We start from the raw sequence: 6,000 nt of genomic DNA on the forward strand, positions 1-6,000 counted from the left end.
AGACTCACCTAGGAAGGGTGTATAGATAAAGAAGACTGCCTCAGACAGAGCCCTGCATTGCTCCAGCAATGAGAGGTGAAGACGAAGAGAAACCTGCACAAGAACCTGACGTGTAGGGAGTCCTCAAAGCCAGGAGGGGAGATGGCAGTTTTTTGAGAAGGAGCACCAACTGTTGAATTACTGCTGTGCCGGTTGGACTTGGCCACATGAATGTCGTCAGTGACCTTGGCAAGAGCATTCTCAAAGGAGATAAGATTGCATCTGGAACACGAGGGAGAGGTGAGGACATATATTTTTGGTTTGAGTGTTTGACTGGATGGCATTTTTCAGGGATTGAGAACCATGTAGGTTAAAAAAAAAACCAAAAACCCAACCTGGAGACAATTCAGTCTCATTCTTCATGTCTGGATCAGAAGCCCCTCCCTCCAATGCCTGTGCATCTATCATCACCATCCTAATAATTTCTTTGGAGTAATGTCCCATTTCCTTTTTTGGCTTCCCCAGTTGGGGTGTGAACTGCTTTGAGGCAGAGATTCTGTGCCACTCCTGTGTCTCCGAGCCGGGCACACAATATTTAAAAGCTGTTAACCCAAAGCCTGGTTTTCCCTTTATTCAACAAGGCGAGACTTGGCCCCTATTGTTCTCTGAAAAGGGCTAAGAGGCTTCCCAGACACTTGGGGTTTCCTCAGGGGGTGTTCATGCATGTGAGTCGCTTTCCTCAGGTCTGTACAGGAGTGCAGAGGGTGGCCTTGCAGACAGCACCATCCCCAGGGCTTCTGCCCGGCTCTGCTTCACACCACTTTGGCTAAGAAGACTCCCTAATAGAGGAAGAGCACCCATGGGGTCAGGTCATGCGGCCCCAGGCCAAGCACATCTCCGTCAGTAGAACAGACAAATGGCCACTGAGTCACCCTGCGGAGTGGGTCACTTCATCCTGAGCAGGTAACCCAATCCCCTCAGCCTCCAGCCCCTTTAGGGAGGAAGCGTCTTGCTTAGAGTTTTCCCCGTTTCCGGCATCCTCTTCCTCCAGTTGCATTTGAAGGAAGATCTGAGATTTGGGAATAGCAGAGACAGAGAGGAAAGACTTCTGATTAAATATCCTCATTTGGGTGGAAATGAGTTTTTGAGTGAACAGATGGAAAACCACTCTATCCCCTGTCAGTGGGACCAGTGAGTCCGGATGGCTTCTTGGCAACAGCCCATAAATAAATAATTCCAGTTCAAGGAAGCCGTCTGCACACAGGGGCGTTCCCTGATGTCAGCTCTCAGTCGGGCTCCCAGAAACGGGGGGTGAGGGAAACAACCCTGGGGAGGATAGGGCTTGGTCACCCCAAGGGAGGTGGAAAGCGAAACAGGACGAGGGTGTAAGCACCCCATGTCCTCAACTCTAGGTCCTGCTGGGGCAGCTCCTGGGACATGCTTGAGAACCAAGGAAGACCAGTCTCTGAACTGCCACCTGCAGCGTCAAATCCCAGCCCTATTTTGAGGGGAATCACCTTCATTTGGCCCTATTTTGAGGGGAAACACTTCCAGCCCGGAAGAGGGATTCTTAATCTTCCTCAAACCAGAAACTTCTAATAGAAGCGGGGAAGCCTGCCAGCAATATACAAAGGGACTCAAAGCATGTCAGTCCCCTGCCCCAGGCATCTAGCTTAGACCACAGTAGGTCATCAATTAGTAGAAAAAGGGCCAACTATCAAACCACAAGTGGGTTTCCGAGCCTGCAAGGGACACAGAGGCAGCACCTCTGCCCTGACAGCAAGAGAAGAGAGAGAAAGGCAGGAACAAGGCATGATATGAAAAGCCTTCAGGCAGAGCAGGTGCACCTAGTACCCCAGTGAGGAGTCCTGTGGATGCCAGGAGTGTGGAACTCTTTACTCAAAACAAAGCAGCGACTCCACCCTCAACGGCAGCCCTGAGCATTTGAGAATTGAGAGAATGCCTTTATCTGTAGCTGACAGATAACACACTTGGGAGAATTGAACCAGGAGAAATCGCCCATACCTAGAGTAAATCTTTGACGGTAATCATCAGTAGCCTACACCTGTCTTTGGAGACCATGGAATTTATACCAGTGAATGATTTTTAAGCCCTTTTATTATTGTAGGGTAAAGAGAATGTCAGGCTTTTCTGCCCTTCCGCCATCAGGAGAGATGATGGATCCTTGTCCTGAATGCATGCCTGATGGCGGGCACCTGGAATAGGGTGTGGGCATAGGTAGATGGGATTCAGCTGAGCTAAGACTGTGCTTTTAAGGGCGGCGTCACGGGGGGACGCCAGCAGCAGCAGTAGCAGCACCAGCAGCAGAACCTGAAAGAGAAGCCGAAGCAGAAGCAGAGAACGCCAGAGAGCCCAGATAGAGTGAAGACTTGCTGGGGGCTGGGAGGCTTGCCAGCCTCCCAGCCCCCCAGCCAGCACCCCTGCCTGCCATATGCCTGGTGAACCCCAAATAAAAAACCTGCAAAACTACTGAGGACTCTGACTCCTCCTTTACCCGGTCTGCATGGGATCAGAAAACCTGCACCGTGTCCAAGTCCTGCCCTTACAATTATTCTCTGTGTAACCAAATTTTTAGCTCTAAAAAAATCAGGTTTGTGAATATGGTTTTATTTCCTAAGGTGTTTTATTTTCTTGTTAATCATTAAATCCAATTTGAATTCAGTTTACTCTAAGATGGAAATTCAGTGTTAATGAATAATTTCACCTCCAAACTTTTATCCCACCACCAAAATTCAACAATTACTTCCTTCCCCATGGCATTGTTCTGACTTTGGAGACATGTTTTATTCTTACATCAGCTTGCGTCTCTGGGTTCCATTTCCTGTTCTTTGATCTGCATATCTCTGCTTGCCCATGTAGCACGCCACTGAAATTGGTGCTAATTTAGCATCTTTTAACATCTCAGAGTTAGAGTTCTTTGCCTTTGAAGATGCTTTTTTTTTCTTTTTACAAAATTAACACATTACCCTTGCATAAGTGTTAGAGAAGTAAAAGGAAAAAGTCAAGAGTCCCTATAATTTTAACAACCAGTGATGACCATTGTCAAGTTATTAGGACAGATCCTTCCAGATTTTGTTTTTGAGGAAAATGTGAGCATGCATAGCATATTGTAATTTCCACTTATGGTGCCTAATTAAATCATTATTAATGTTTCAAAATGAAAACAAAACAGCGTTGCCATAGACTGAATTTTAAGATTGCCTCTATGACCTTTGCCTCCTAGTGTTACTCCCTTGATGGCAAAAGGGGGATCATCCAGGTGGGTACAGCCTAAGCGCACAGCCCTTTCAAAGCAGAGTTCTCCCCAGCTGGTGGCAGAAGAGGATGTTAGAGAGATTTCCAGCCTGAAACAGACTGTATGCAAAGGTGCTGGCTTGAAGATGAAGGGCCAAGTGAGGAGGGCAGGAACAGAGAGCCAACCCCTCCTGCCAATAGGCAGCAAGGAAACGGGCCTCAGAGGCGCAGCCACAAGGATCCAGATTTTACCACCCACCTACCTACCTACCTGAGCTTGGTTACGCGCTCACAGCCCACAGGTAAGAGTCCAGAACTCTGTGATTTCAGTCCCTGAGTCTCTGAGACCCTGAGCAGAGTGCCCAGTTGAGTCCTCTTGAATTCTCACTGGCAGAACTGGGCAATAATTAAAAGATGTGTTGGTTTAAGCCACTAGGTGGTAATTTATTACTTAGCGTCGAAAACTAACGTATAGCATAGGTAGTGAAAGCAATGAATGATCATACAGAAAAGAGCCATATTATCAGTTTTCTAGCTATTTTTAACATTTAAAATTGTATTGGGAATGATCCTGTGGATTTAGTTATATGTTTTTCACTGAGCATCTAACAGAGAGGCCTTGGAATTGCCTTCTCTTTGAGAAAAGCCTGCATCCTGGGCCAAGATGGCGTCTCCAGGCCTAGGATTCAGGGTCAAACTGACCCTGTGAAGCTCCAGTTTGTAGGTGAAAGCCCTTCCTCCAGGAAGCAGACTGATTCCTACCCCTAAAACTGTCCCCAAAGAAACCTATGCAGAGCTGGGGTGTGGCTCCTCTGGATCTGCCTTCCCCCGCTGCAGTCCAGATCATCCTCCCTTCCACATAGGCTAGCTGCTGCCCCAAGGGCCTCCATAAACACAGTGGGGCTACATTTGACTGACAAACTATGATGCTTGTCATCTGGCCCTGTGAGGGTTAGTGAGGCCTTCTGAGAACAAGTATTCACCCTTGCATTTTAAGACCTTTAAATCTCTTCACAATTGTGTCCTATTGTAGCCAAGGGTAGCCACAGGGCTGACTGGTAAGAAATTTTGGGTGACAAAGGGCCCTGGGGCTTCTCCAATCCCATCTTCTGGTGCTAATCATAATCAAAGCCGTCTGTTGCTGAGGGACCTACTAGTATAAGACCCATGCTAGGACTTTTACACTCATATTCTTTATTATCTTATCATTGTCCTGGATTATAGGTGGGGGAAGTTGGGGTGAGGGAAACTGAAGCTCAGAGAGCTTGTGTGTTTGCCCAGTAAGGATTATTAAATAGCGATGGAGTCAGAGCTCATTAAAAAAAAAAAAAAGTTTTTAATAGCAATGGAATCGGACCCAACTCTGATTCTAGACTCTTTTTGAGCCACTCCCTTGGGAGCCCAGGGAACGTGTGCATCACCAGGGAGACCCGGGGCAGGGTTCACAGTCCTGCGGTAAGTAGCGCGTCCTGAGGGCTTTTTTAAATCCTCAAGCCTGGACTACAAAGCCAGTGTTTCTGATTGTATAATTAATAGTATAATTAATAGACCTGTCAGAAAGGCTTTTATCAAAAATCCAAATGACAAGTGTGCTGAAAAAGGAACCTTTGTGCATTGCTGGTGGGAATGTAAATTGGTACAGCCACTGTGGAAAACAGTATGGAGGTGCCTCAAAAAAAAATTAAAAACAGGGCCTCCCCTGGTGGCACAGGCAGTTGAGCGCCAAGCTGTAAAGCTGTCCACAGCTTCTGCAGCGCCAGTTCGATCTGGCCAGCCGGCGAGGGTCCCATATAGTGCAGCAGACCTCTCCTGTTGTGCCCACTGCTCCCCTCAGCAGTTATTTCATCAGTCTGCCTGTTCTGTTCCCTGCTCTGTCTCTGGTGAATCCTATCACCCTCCCGCACATCTGGCCTGTACCCCGGTTCTTGTATAAATAACTAAATAAATCTTAAAAACAATTAAAAATAAATCTACTATTAGAGCCTGCAATTCCACTTCTGGGCATTTATCAGAAATATTTTATAGAGATTCTGATTTGAATTGGTCCTCAGGGAACCTGGGCCTCAGTGGTTTCAAAGCCTCCCCAAGTGATTTCAGTGTGCAGTGAAGTGGCCTCCCAGTGGCATGCCTAAGCACCCCCTGGGGCCCTGTCACACATGCAGATCTCTAGACCCTGCCCTTTTGAGATTCTGTTTCAGTTGGGGCCCAGGGAAGCCCAAGAATGCAAATGTTACCCCACCCCCACCCCTCCTCTGCCACCACCCCTTAGTGCTACACAAACATTTTAAAATGAAGATTCTGATTCACTAGGTCTGGGAGGTGGGGGGAGAGCTTCAGAGTAACAACCTCTGACATGTTGAAAGGGACAGGCCTGGGACATGCTTGAGAACATATGTGTCCAGGTGAGGCTAAGCTATTGGCGGGCCACATGGTACCAGCCAGCAGATGTGGAACTGCCTTGGAGTTCTGGAACCAGCACTATCACCTGGGAACTTGTTAGAAATGAAAAGTTGGGGGCCCCTCCTCAGACCTGTTGAACTAGTGGAGCTGGGAATTTTACTAAGCCCCCAGGTGATTCTGATGCAGGTTGGGGGGTTGGGAATGGCTATTAGAGGAAGGGCCACATCTGAGAGGAAGCAGCTCAGGCTGGCAGAGAAGGGGCAGCTGGCTTTCTGTCACCTCTGCTTTGGGCTCCGAAGCCAAGCTTTGTTTCCCTGGGAGGCCAGGCCAGGCTAAGGGGGGGTGGGGGTGGGGTGGGAAGACTAG

This window comes from Talpa europaea (genome assembly GCF_964194135.1).
Source record: "Talpa europaea genome assembly, chromosome: 13".
Lineage (NCBI taxonomy): Eukaryota > Metazoa > Chordata > Mammalia > Eulipotyphla > Talpidae > Talpa > Talpa europaea.